Consider the following 14,775-nt stretch of genomic DNA (forward strand, 5'->3'; position numbering starts at 1 on the left):
GCATTACCTAGCTTGAGGCAGTTGTCTTAGAAAGCAGGTTTTAAGTGTCATGAAAGGACAACAAACTACTTATTTAATTTGTTATGGAGTCTTTATGACCTGATATGGAGACAGTTGATTGTGGAATTTTCTACTTAATAGGCCCAAATAACATGGCTGTCTTTGGCGTTTATGCATTTTGACCAAGCAGGAGGTGTCATTTGCTCTGTCTCATACAGTCAAATGTCTTGAGCCAACTCTGATCCAAAAGCACATAATGCCACCCTTCTTTGCTGAAGCTAAGTAGATCAGTGCCTGGATAGAAAAGTGTCTGAGAGCCTCATGCCTGCTGTCCTCAGTTCAGAGTAAAAAAAAAAAAGTACAATGTTCATTTAACAAGTAATGAGATGAAATGCTTAATCACTTCCTAATGGAGTTCAGTTGTTCAAGGAATCAAGGAACAAAAAATACACCTAAAAAGTGGGAAATTAAAAACCTGTCACATGCAATTGGGAACTGTTGCTCCTAAATGAAAATGTATTTTTCAAATGGTCACTTTTTAGGCCTGGTTACTAAGACACAGCTGTTTCAATTAAAATTTGAATTCCTGCATTGTTGGGTTGTTTATAGCACCCTCTACTGTGAAGAATTCAAATTCTCATGGGAATTAGGAAAACTAGTTTTAAACTATTTTAAAAGATGAAATCATGAGAAAAACTCTGCTGGATTGGAAAAAAAAGCTTCTGTAGTTCAGGATCCTCTTTTCCATAGAAGCAGACAGATCCCTGTGGGATGCCTACAAGCAAGGCTTATGGAATAGAGTCCGCACACTCATGTTCAGCACCAGCATATTGCCTCTCCTACACAACAGTTGCTTCATAAACACTTTCTGCCTTTCTCCTGGAAAAGTAGAGAATGCTAGCTGATAAAACCATTTCCTAAAACAATGGACAGGTTATAGTTCTTTCTGTTCTAAACCTGTTGGCCTTGATTCACTCTCTTCTCCTTTAAACTTCATTTTCATATTAGGTCTTGATATGCAAATACCGTAACATTCTTCAGTTTTTGGGTTGCTTAGGCTTGTATTGTATCTGAAAGAAACTGGCAGGCAGACCGTTAGGTACACACAAGAGGATATTTATCTACAGTTTAGAAATTAATGTTCCATCTCTCCATAGAGAAGTCACAGAAACAGGGCTAGACTGCTGGTGGAAATAAACTGACTAGAGACATGAGCTCAGTATTGCCTTTCAGTGTCTGTGTGAACTACCTGGCATGTTTGTCCTGAAACATCTGAGAATGTGGGCTATTTCATGATTTATATCCATACCTTAAGTGGGAGCTTTTCTACTCATTAATGTGTATTGCATAGACACCAATGTCTAGAAAATGTGTTTTTGGAAATATGGTCATTTTATATTAATGTATATGGCCAGCTGACACTGATATCCTCTGTATTCTTCACCTTCCCCCTCTTTTTCCTTGCTTCTTTTTGTTTATTTTCTTTGTAATATTTTATTTTATATCTAGCTTGCAAGCTACATTTAAAACACACACACACCTCAGCCCAAACTCAGGCGTGGTACAGACCACCCAAAAAGGGTGGCCTCCCAGCGCCTGTTTTTCTGCCGGAGGGAAGCTGCAGCTGCAAACCCGCATGGCTTCCCACCGGCAGAAAAAGAACCGGCAAAATGGGTTCTTCTCAAGATGCAATGGTGGTGTAACAAGTGCACCACTGGCGCACTCATTATGTAAGCATTGCACAGCGCTGTGCAGATGCAGGGGGGATGCAGTGCAGTGCTTATGTAATAATGGCTGTGCCCATGTATACAGGGTGCCGCCATTGTTACGTCCTCGTCACGTGTGAGGGTTGCGGGGCATGTGGGCACTCTGCCCTCCAGGCAACCCTAGCACGTGACAAGGGCATCAGAAAGGCCCGTTTGCACTGGGCCTATGTTACATCCAGCTGAAAATAAAGGTCATTTTTTACTGGCTGTTCAATTGAGAATTATAGAACAATCCAATAATGCAGAAATTCAAATTTTCATAGAAGTGGCTGTGCCTCTGTAAGCAAGCATATAAAGAGTCAAACAAGATATTAAAGGGAATGTATGCTTTCCTTTTCACAAAAAGATTTCTGAGATATTTGCCTCAGCAATCAGTCTTGTAAACTGTGTCCATGTTTGGTTCCCAACTAACAACTGGGAAAAAAAATCCCACAACCTACCACATAAAAGATACATTGGTGAGGAAAATCCCATGCTCAGTCTGTTTAAATGTGGATGGAAACACTATCAGATGGTTCCAAAATTGGTTGGAAAACTGTGCTCAAAGAGTTGTCATCAGTGGCTGCACTTCAAATAGGAAGGAGTCTTGAGTGCTGCGCCTCAGAGTTCTATCCTAGGTCTGTTACTCTTCAACATTTTTATCCCATGACATGAAGGTTGTCCACACTAGCCAAATAAAGTGGCTTCTAACTGTTTTGAAGCCTGGCGTTTAGATAGGGTTGCCATAACCCGGCGGCCCCCGTGACATTCACGGTTTCGGGGGGCCCCTCCCGGTCACGGTCCGGTTTGGGCCCCCACCCGTGCCTTGTTCCCGGTTTGGGGGGTCCGCTCCGGCCATTGCCGCTGCCGCTAATGCGGCTGCTGCGGCGCCGACCCACCTCCTCCTCCTCCTCCGGCTCCGCCTTCCTCCTCTTCCTCGGCGGGCTGGTGGCAGAAGCGCCGCTGCCACTGCACCCCCACTGGGAGGGCTTGCGCGCTGCCCAGGCCTCAGTAGGGGCCAGTGGCAGCGCGCGCGCGCCTTCCCCATTCCCTCCGCGCGCGCGCCTTCCCCATTCCCTCCGCGCGCGCGCTTGCCCCACTTCCCTTCCTCCCGCACCAGGCATCCTAAGGAGGAGGAGGGGGGAGAGGAGGAGGAGGAGGAGGAGGAAGGAGCCGGAGGAAGGGTGCCTGAAGGCCAGGGCAGAATTGGGCCACAGAAGGAGGAGGAGGAGGAAGAGGAAAGCTGAGTCAGTGGCCATTAGGTCTGCCTTGGTATTTTGGGGGTTTTAAATTATTTTTTAAAATATAAAATACTTATTTTATTTAATTTTTTTAATTTTTATTATTGCTTGTTTTTATTTAATTTTTTTAATTTTTATTATTGCTTGTTTTTATTTAATTTTATTAATTTTTATTATTGCTTGTTTTTATTTTTTATTTTATTAATTTTTATTATTGCTTGTTTTTATTTTTTATTTTATTAATTTTTATTATTGCTTGTTTTTATTTTTTATTTTATTAATTTTTATTATTGCTTGTTTTTATTTTTTATTTTATTAATTTTTATTATTGCTTGTTTTATTTTATTTTATTAATTTTTATTATTGCTTGTTTTATTTTATTTTATTAATTTTTATTATTGCTTGTTTTTATTTTATTACATTAATTTTTATTATTGCTTGTTTTTATTTTATTTTATTAATTTTTATTATTGCTTGTTTTATTTTATTTTATTAATTTTTATTATTGCTTGTTTTATTTTATTTTATTAATTTTTATTATTGCTTGTTTTATTTTATTTTATTAATTTTTATTATTGCTTGTTTTTATTTTATTACATTAATTTTTATTATTGCTTGTTTTTATTTTATTTTATTAATTTTTATTATTGCTTGTTTTATTTTATTTTATTAATTTTTATTATTGCTTGTTTTATTTTATTTTATTAATTTTTATTATTGCCTGTTTTATTTTATTTTATTAATTTTTATTATTGCTTGTTTTATTTTATTACATTAATTTTTATTATTGCTTGTTTTATTTTATTTTATTAATTTTTATTATTGCTTGTTTTATTTTATTTTATTAATTTTTATTATTGCTTGTTTTTATTTTATTACATTAATTTTTATTATTGCTTGTTTTATTTTATTACATTAATTTTTATTATTGCTTGTTTTATTTTATTACATTAATTTTTATTATCAAATATATACACCCCTGCCTTGTTTTTTATTTATTTTTTCATTATTTTTTATTATTAAATATATGCAAGTGCATTTTTTGTGTATTTATGGTGCTTTGAATGCTAACAAGTCTGCCTTTCTTGGCCAATTATAGTGATGATGATGATGATGATGATGATGATGATGATGATGATGATGATGATGATATCAACAAGCCTCTGAGGCACGGCCAATGTAACTTGCTGTGATTTTTACAAACTCATGCGCCCTGAGGAAAAACCACAGTCCCTTGCCCAAGTACACACTTCTGAGATGTACAGTTGAACCCGAGGGCAAGTCCATTTCTGCCATCTGTCTAAGAATAATGCCTAAATGTCCTCCATTTTGATCATGCCTAAAAACATGCATTTATATTAACATTTTTTTAAAAAAACCTCAATTTTTTGTGCATCCTCCATTGTTATAAAATGTGTCCTACATTTGAAAATGTTGCCCTACATTTGTCCTACATTTGTCCCGGTTCGGAGGTCCTCACGTATGGCAACCCTACGTTTAGACAATGCACGAGGCAAAAATGGGTGGGAAGTGACATAAAGCTGTGCTCCAGGACTAAAAACCAGAGCAAAAAGAAATTGTGATGCTCATACTCAAGGTGGAAAATGCACATAAACGTACCAGCATATAAACTGTGCAGCACTAGTGTAAGACTGTGGCAAAGCAAAAATGCAAAAGTATGTCCAACAGGGCAGGTTGCCAGTAATGCAATGGATGTAATTACAACATACATAAACCAGACAGTCCAACAAGGAGGCATGGGGTGAAGGAGGTGAAGGGGGCAAGTATTTGGGGGGGGGGGGGGCTCAGTTATTGTACTTTACCTGTCAATGTATCATTCAGCATACTGATGCAGCAATGCACTGTACAGACAGTGTATGGCAGGTGAGACTGTGTGCCCGATCATATAGGCGGACATCCAATGAAATGGTAACTAGGCGGGAAGGAGGTAATTGGAGGTTGCAGTCGGTGTGTTTGTGTGGCAGTGCACATGCAATGTTTGGATACGACAAAAAACAAAACATGCAGCACAGCTTGACATCATGTGGTACGGACACCCGTGGGTGTTTGGCCCACCTTGGAAGCTGGCTGTGCAGACATTGGGGTTTCGACTCACTTTCAGAAAACCCAGGATCAAGCCACTTTTTCCTGCCCATCTGCCCTGGCCCTTAGATGGAGAGCAGGGAATCCTAATCAAGTCTGCAGATGACACAAAACTTGGAGGGGTGGTTAACACATTGGAAGATAGAAACAGAATTCTAAAGAACCTAGGGCTTATTCACACAATGAAAATAATCCAAGTAGAATTTGGGTTGAATCCCTGTTGTTCACACGTACCCCAAATGCACCTGAATCAGTTTTGCGGTGGCTACCAAAAACACCATTTAACCTGGGGCAAATGAACCCAGGAATTTTTCTGAGTTTTTAAAAAAGATTTGCATTGTTGGCAGTGTGAATAACAATGCAGACAGACCTGGATTAAACTCAGCATACCTTGAATGGGTTCTGAATACATTTGTATCATCAACTCATTGACAGGTTGAGACTCTGCCTAGCTGGCTTTACAAAGAAATACTCCTCTCTGCTTTCCCTGCACAACAGGTTGCAAAGGGTGGCATCCAGGGGCTGGCTCCCTTGGAGGAAAGCGGCATGCGCCCCCTCAGACCACGGAGGACAAGCCCAAGACCGGCAATGGGTGACCCCCCCTTCCTCAACTGCTGACTCCAGCTAAAATCCCAAAGAGATGCAGATTGATGCCGTTTAAAATGAATAACAAAACTGGAATGCACAAGTGAAGATATTCTCATCATTCCAGTAAAAAACTGATATGTTTTCTAGATATACTAGAAAACTTGGCACAAATTAATAAAATGGAATTAGAGACAAAATAAAAATTCTACATTTAGGCTACAAAAAACAAATGCACAGGTATAGGATGGAGGATACATGGTTCAGGAATACTACTTGCAAAAAGGATTTTGAGATTATTGTAGAACATATGTTAAACATGAGCCAACAGTAACAAGATTAATGCTATTTTAAGCTGCATTTATAGAGGTGTAGCTTCCAAGCTGAAGGAACTAATAGTCTCATTATATTCTGCATTTGTCAGGCCTTACCTCATCTGGAGTACTTCGTTAGGTTCTGGGTTCTTCATTTTAAAAAGGATATAGACAAGCTGGAGCCGGTTCAGATGGCCCATGGGGCCTGTTCCAATTCTATGATTCCATGACTCTATTTTTCACCATATATGGGAGCACCTCTGCCAGATGTGTGACCAACGTATAGTCTAGTTTGACAGAGCAGGGCAAGGAGGAAAGAGACAAACCATATGTCTCTTTTTTAAAAAAGTAACAAAGAAACAAATTAAGGAATGCACTTGTTCCTCCCTTTTCGTGAACTTGGAGTCTGCAGTCTCACTCTTCGCGGGAGGATAAGTGGGGAAGGATAAAATGGTGGTGCGCACCATTATTTTTAATGGGACTCGAATATTTGCAAGTCGCCATTTTTGCGGGGAGTCCAGAATAAATCCCTTGCAAATTAGGAGGGGCTACTGTATACATTTTTTGGTTGATTATAAACTGTTTTACTCAGGGTTGTTCTGTATCAATTATTTAGATTTCAGGAAGATGTAAAGTAATGTTTTACAAAAAATCATGCAGGTAAAGCTTTGACAAAGGGCAAGCTTGCACTTCTCTTCTGACACAAGATTTGTGTAACCACATTCTGAACTTTATGCATCACTGATGTGGAAAGAGGAGTCATTATTCTAAGGAAGACGAACTTGACAATACATTTGCAAAGGTCACTGGAGTCTGTTGCTTTAATGTCCTTGCTGCAGTAAAGTGTAATTTCCAGGCCATCTCCTCCAAAAGTGAATAGAGCAGAATTTGGTTACAACGATGTTCAGACACAGCAATCTCAGAAGCTCAGGTGACCAGACTGGTGAATAGTAGGAAACTCTAGTCTAAACAGATACATACTGACAAATTACAATGGACCTGTACATTCCTCAAATAAAAAGGTAAGGATGGAGGAAAGTACACTTGTTTCAGCAGGGCAAATGTCTTGTCACAACTCCCATCATCCCCAGACAGCTTGGCACACATGTGAAGATAACAGTCCAACACATCTGGAAAGTCCTGGGCTGGGAAAGAGTATTTCAAATACACAAAGCAGGAAATTATGTTTTCATCGTTCTAAATATGCACACAATTATGCATGTATATCTTTATTAACATATTTATATCCCACCTTGTATCACAAGCTCATCAGGCAGTGTACAAGTAAAATCAATATTAACAGATTTAAATAATTTAAGATAAGAAAATAATGAAATGGTATTAAAATTATTAATTAGAATTATTAAAAATAATTTAAATGGATTAAAATATACTAAACACAGTTGAAAGTTTAAAAGTCTTAAAAGCTTAAAACTACGTATTTAAAATATTTTAATGCATAATGCATTAATGCATATATATTTTGGAGTGAATCGGTTAAGCCCCAAAGGCTTTGGTGAATGTTTTTATTTGGTGCTCAGATAGAACCAGTGTTGGCACTAATTGGGCCTCCAAGGACATCTCAGATCTCAGTGTTTGGCTCTTCTTCTCAGGGTAAGGAGGAGGAATTTCTGGACAAGAGTGGCATAAAGCTTTGAAAAAAGAGTGAAGGAAATTCCTTACATACATGTTTAAAAAGTGGGGGGAAATGGCAATAATGGGGACAGAAACAGAATTAGAAATAGACAAGACAAATTAGTCTGAAGAACATCAAAATATGGTTGTCTTTCTCTCTGATCTCTTGAAATAAGTTATAATTAATAACAATGGGCTTAGACTCCTGTTGTAAAATATATGTAAGAAGAAAGGGAATGGGAAATAAGAAAGAAATTATGCAAAATGTAACCAAGCTGTATTTTAAGTGTATTAAATATGCATTGTTGGAAAATATGAAATGAATATTTAAGAGAGAAAAAACAAACCAGGCACCGCTGCTGAAATTCCAAAAGGGAGAAAAAAAGAAAAAAAGTTAAATGGCATAGATCTGTGTTTTCTTGGGTGCCACTGAAAAGTGTCCAAACTGAGTGTGGAAAATTGTTTGACTGGACTACAACTCCCATGTGTTCTCAAAAGCAGTGCTCACAAAGTTGTTAAAAAGAGAAAACAAAAAATGTGTGTGGGGGGGGAGCTTTCCTGGAAAAAAAATATGGGAAACATAATTTCTAATGTGATAAATATATTCACATATGCTAGACTTGGTGATATTAATTTGAATTATATGCCCCACACAACTATGATTTATGCTTAATGTGTTATGATTAAATACACCAACAAAGGAGCCAGTATATAGTGGTTTGAGTACTGGACTATGACTGGAGACGAGTTCAAATCGTCACTCAGCCATGGAAACCAATTGGGTGAATATGGGCAAGTCATACTCTCTCAGCCTGAGAAAAAAGCAATCCCTATCCCAAACCCTGCCAAGAAAACTCCATTGTAGTTTTGCCTTAGGCTTGCCATTAATCCAAAATGACTTAAAGGCACACAACAACAATCTGATTTTGGCCCTGCAATTTTAGGGCAAGCCTTACTAGCATACTCAAATGAAAAGTTTGGAAAAGCTGCCAGACATCAGTGGCATCCCTAGGGTTGGTGTCACCTCCCCATTGATCTCCTCCCGTTTCACACCATACAGAATCCTTAGCAATGCTTTTTTGCACTGTTACTCATAAATCGTAATTTCCATATAGCACTGAGTGTAATGCTAATAGTTGTGACATAAACAACTAGCAAAATTAAAATTATACCTTCAAATTACAATATCATATGCACAACCTAAATGTGTTTACATATGCACAGCGAAGATTTGGTTAAAATGTGATGTTTTTAAAGAAAATTTAAAAAGAATTTTAAAAAAATCAAAATTTAAAATTAACTTTCAAAATAACTCTCCATTTCCATTCTTGTCATCCTACATAGGGTGGAGGTATATCCTTTCTGAAATAGGAGGGGGACTTCTCTGGGTTGGCTTTCCATGCATTTGAGAATCTGGAAAACCAGTGTCCTGGATCATGTGGGAAGCTGACACAAAACAGAAAAGCCTCCTTGTTACATGGATCCCCTTTAGAAAGGGAACTCTTTCACTCCTCCCCTGAAAGTTTTTCTTCTGTTCAAGGGGGAGGGGTTAAAAATCAATGAGAGAAAATAACCATACATTGCAGAAATGTTGGTAGTCTCCTCCTCCCAAACAGGAGAAAACAACTACGTATAAAATTATTTCAAGAAAAGAGTGGCAAAAGTAATGAAAACATCTTTAATCCATTTATAATCACCAGGGAACAAGCCTGGTGAGCCATGCACTCTAGATGAACCCAAGGCAGCTAAATGAAGAGGCGGGAGCGATTTTGCCAAATAATTGGCCCATGAGTCAATTAAAAATAGATCCATTAATAATAAATGCCTGTGAGAGGAGAGCCCCTCTGCAAAAGCAAGGGAGATAATGGGCTTCATTGGCAGAAACCCCTTTGGCAGGTGTAGTGGCTTTCAGTGATGCATAATTTGTGATGCAAATTACAAGTGAAACTGCATGTAGCAGAAGAAAGCCTGCGATAAAAGCTTTCCTCCTGCATAAAAGTTATCTTGCACCATTGGACATAGACTGTTCCACTGGTAAGGTTGCTAGTCAGTAGCATCAGTAGGGGGATACAGGGGGTGCGGACTGCACTGGGTGACACCCTGGAGGGGAGTGTCATCCAGTGGGGTGGTACACCCAAAGGAACAGGCACGGCTACCAGATAGGCGAGAAACGGTGCTTTCCTGCTTGCCAAGCAGCACCACCCCTCAGTAGTGGCAGCTGCTGGGGGAAGGGGGAGAGAAAGGAGTCTTTGAAGTTCCCCCATGGCAGTAGCCATGCAGGACTCTGAAGGCTTTGTGGGGAGCCTGCAGCAGTCTGGGTGGGTCCGGGAGAGAGCAAGGCAGTCCCGCCCCACACCAGGTGACACCCACCTTAGGGACGCAACTGTTGCCAGGTCAGGACTGTCCCAGGTCTTGAGGTTGTCAGGCCAAAATCTGAAATCTAGGAATAACTTGGTGTGGTGTATTAAGAGCTATGCATTAAGTACTAACCACAAGTTCTCACAGCTTGTAATTGACACACAGAGAGACACATATATGCATGTGCACAAGCATGCTCACTCTTCCCCCCTCCCCCCTCACTCTCATATACAAACACAAACAAAACACAGTTTCCTGCTTGGAGCTTAAGAGAAAAATCATAGTTAAAGGGGATGTTCCCAGTTCTAGTGAAATGGGGAGTTTATTTCTTCTTACTTTGAATCTGAAGAGACAAGATAAGGGACATTACGTTAACCAGAAGGTGAATGCAGAACAGAGGGTGAGCCTTGTCACTGAAACAACTGGGATGGAAGGGGGAACCTAACTAACTTCAGTCAGCCCTCCATATTCACAGATTCTTTGTCCACAGATTCAAGCATCCATGACTTGAAAATATTTTAAAGACATATAAATTCCAAAAAGCCACCCTTGTTTTTGCCATTTTATATAAGGGACACCATTTTAGTATGCCACTGTGTTTAATGTGATTTGAGCATCCCTGGTTTTGGTATCCATGGGGGCTTGGCAACAGTCCTGGAACCAAACTAAAGGCCCAGTGTAAATGCATAGACCTGCTGGAGGGGCTCTGAAAGTTGTAGCAACAAATCATTTAAGCTTTGCAAAATTGTAGGAAGCTGCTATTTTACTAAGCCCATGAAAACTGAGGAATTTATACCCGTTTCCTGCCTGGAGATGATCCATGAAAATTGGAGACTGAGGGCCAGGCCCTGAGATCTGGTAAACCTAGGGGTAACCTTCTCCATTAAAGTCTGTTTTAATTTAGGCAAGACCTAAAATAAAGATTGATGTCACTCTGAAAGATGTGAGGCAAACTCGCCCTTCTATATCAAGTACTTTCCCAATCCCAGAGTATTCTTCTCAGCTTGGATTTTAAAAAAAAATTGGATGACAACGCCTAAAATTCCCAGATAGCATGGACAGTGCTTTTTAGAGTACAGTTCCAAGAATCTTGCAGCCAGTGTGGCCAGTACAGAAGTGTTCTTTTGTGCTTCCAAGGTGAAGAATTTGGCTTTCCTTGTTTCCTTGGAAAAATAAGTGGAGTGACTCAGCAGTTAACTTTAGTATATCACAAGCCAAGTAATGTGCACCTAGCACAGAGAAAATCCAGGGCTTTTCAACCATTGGGCAGGTGTCAAAGGCAGATATTGTCAGGCTCTGCTACCAGGCACTTTTAGAATCTTCCCTGAAGAAGACCAGTTAGGCTTTTTAAGACAGAAAAGTTGTTGACCATCACATAGCACATGGGACTTTGTCTCCTTTGATTCTTCTACTGTGAATACATGCTTTCCAGATTTTTATTTTGCTTTGCTCAGGCTTTGCTACCAGTCAGACACTTAACACTCTCACCTCCCAAAGTGAGATTTACAGAACTCAAGATCAACCACATCGTTGTATGCCTTCAAGTTGTTTCTGGCTTATGGCAACTAGGGTTGCCATAACCCGGCTGCAACCGGGTTTTTCCCGGTTTTGGCGGCACCTGCCCGGTCACGGCACGGGTGCAGCCAAAAACCGGGAAAAGCCCGGTTGCAGCGGGGTTGCTAGGCAACCCTGGGGCCTCGCTGCCCTCCTCCTCCTCCACCGTGCATGGCTGCACGGAGGAAAAGGAGGGCAGCGAGGCCTGGGGCGGAGGAGGCTGCAGGGAGGCGGCGCCTCTTGGGCGCAGCCACGCCAACCTCCCCTCCTCCCTGCAGCCTCCTCGCCTCCTTCCTGGTCTCCGCGGGGGCCAAGAAGGAGGCGAAGCCCTGGTGATGGCCAGCGGCCTGCTCGCCTCCTTCCTGGTCCCTGCGGGGGCCAGGAATGAGGCAAGGCCCCGGCGATGGCCGGTGGCCTGCTCGCCTCTTTCCTGGTCTCCGCGGGGGCCAGGAACGAGGCAAGGCCCCGGCGATGGCCGGCGCTCTCCTCTCCTCCTTCCTGGTCTCCGCGGGGGCCAGGAACAAGGCGAGGCCCCGGCCATCGCCGGCGGCCTGCTCGCCTCCTTCCTGGTCCCTGCGGGGGCCAAGAAGGAGGCGAGGCCCCGATCCTGGCCTCCGATTGCGGCGAGGCCCGGGGCCCAGATGGGGAGGGAAAGCCTCCTTAAGTGGAGGCTTTCCCTCGCCGCTTGGCTTCTGCTCCCCGCCGCGATCACGAGGGGAAATGTAGGACAAAATTTTCAAATGCAGGACACATTTATGTGTGTCCTACATTTGAAAAATTTGTCCTACATTTTTCCCGGTTTGGAGGTCCGGCACTATGGCAACCCTATCTAAGGCTAACCGTATAATGGGTTTTTCTTGGCAAATTTCTTCAGAGGAGGTTTGCCATTGCCATCCTCTGAGGCTGAGAGAATTTGACTTGCCCAAGGTCCAGTGGGTTTCCATGGCTGAGCTGGGATTTGAACCTTGGTCTCCTGAGTTATAGTCTAATGCTGCCACCATTGTAGTGTTATTAAGCGAATAAGCACACACTCACGCACACACAAGAACTAACGAAGCAAAGGTGGGAGGCTTTACTAATGGTAATACGGTACTAATCCTGATGCATGGTTCCAATTGATGGACACCTGGAAAGGAGATGGCTCAAAGCCACCTCGGAAAGTGAGGTGGCCAGCTTAGTAGAACGAACAGAGTGTCTGCCCAGTCCCAAACTAGGCCAAATTGCTAGTGTGTAGGTGGTGGTATACATATTCAAAATCATATCCCGGGGCAGTAATCTCAGAATGAATGGGTTAACTCACTGCTAAACTGTTATCCAGGAGAATAGAATGGTCAAGAGATGGAGTAAATATTCATACAATTGGCTATCTCAGACAATGGGAAGTTTCCTTTGTCTATGCATGCTAAGCCATCTTCTTCAGCCAGAAGCCCATCAATGTGCATTGTTTTCCATAGAGAAAAGAGATGAAGCTGATGCCTTCGGTTATCTCATTGTGGTGGGTGCCTTTGCTTGCTCCCTTACTAGAGCCAACTGCATTTCCAAATATGGTATGTCCATGTTTCACCTTTCCAGGTCACTTACCTCAGTGTCCCTTTTAATATTAAATTGATATCAAATATAGGAGTGATTGGGACCTGACCTTGGGGTAACACTGGTGTTCTATTCCTGAACTAGGTGTAGCTCCAATTTTCCTCAAGGGTTCTTTCAGTGTCTGACACCGACACACGTTACTGCTATAAGATAAGAAAGGTGGGCTATAATTAAATAGGAGAAGGAAGAACATGCACCACCAGCAGGTACACATCAGATATGTATTCCATTCCTTTTGGTTATAGGGTCCAGTATCCCCTCACAGTCACAGAATTAGGCCCCCAAACTAATTCTACCCAGACTGACAAATTCTCTATTGCTGGCATATGAGACATGGGAGCTTGAGTGCACCCTCTCAACCAAGGCTGAGGGAAAGGTTATATAGTACAGAAGGAGACAAAAGAAATCAAAGGGCATAAATGTGACTCAACTCCCACCTAACCCACAAGAGCTATGAGAACTGTGCAACCAGGTTAGCAACAGAGGACAAATCACTTTCTCAGTCCATTCCCAGCTTTCATGTCTCTTCTCATCCTCACACTGTCAAGCTATTGCAAAAAGTATCTTACAAATTCACTGATAGAAATTAACTTTTCATGTCACTGGATAGTTGTTAACATTTGACCATGATGCCAAGAGGATACAGTTACATACACTAACAGTAATTGTGGGTTACTAGGTAACTGGGGATGAACAGCCATGGCAGTCCCTGTCCAGGAGATTGTGGCTGTTGTAGCAGCCGTAACTGGTCAAGCACACTCCACAGTAGACTACAGATAGCTTAGAAGAATCCCAACACTTTGACATGCCATTTGACCTCACCATGGGCTAAATACCATCTCCCCAAATTCTAGATCCATACACCCACTAGATCTCTGTAACAAATTGGGCTTTTGATTAAATGATATAAGTTGAGATGAAATTCTGAAAGCATTTGAGTAAGGACCTGAAAAGAAGCCCCGTGAGAGTTTAAAATGCAGGTTCTAGCTCAGAATCTTAAGTGACAGCTGAACATTAGCATGTTTCTTGACATTTTTGTGCATCAAAAGTCATGAAAATGCAACATACATCACTGTTGCTTAGCCAGCCAGAGGCAGGCCTGAGCTCATAAGGCAAAAGCTTCAGTTATTGTTAAAGGGTTCATTATGATGTCAGTTGCACCTGTCACCAGACCCAGTAAGCCATTATGGCCTCATATCACCCCACCCATAAAGTGGGGATATGCTTTACTTTCTTATAGTATGTTAGGAAGGGAATCCCTTTCCCTTTTAGCCTTCATTTCCCAAAATTTGATATTTTAGTGGAAGGATGAGGTTTGTGTGTTCAGCTAGCATAGCCAATGGTGAGGGTTTGAGGGACAGTCACTTGGGGGGGGGGGGTCCAACGACATTTGAAGATCCAAATTTTCCATCTTGGCTTCTGCTGTCTACTCTCTGTGGCAATCGGACTTGAGCATCCACAGGTTTTTGTATTCTGGTGTTTGTGTTCCTGAAACTCCAAGGGACCACTGTATACATTTAGAACACTTTAATACATAGGAATATTTTAATAATTATTAAAGTGGCATAATTGTGTAGTGTGAAAGAGACCTTCAAACTTAGAAGATCCTTCCACTGAAGGTCCAAGACTTTAAAAGGCTGACTTTAAAGT

This window comes from Sceloporus occidentalis, unplaced genomic scaffold (genome assembly GCF_023333645.1).
Source record: "Sceloporus occidentalis isolate IW3139 unplaced genomic scaffold, rSceOcc1.0.p SCAF_6, whole genome shotgun sequence".
NCBI classification, from domain to species: Eukaryota; Metazoa; Chordata; class Lepidosauria; order Squamata; family Phrynosomatidae; genus Sceloporus; species Sceloporus occidentalis.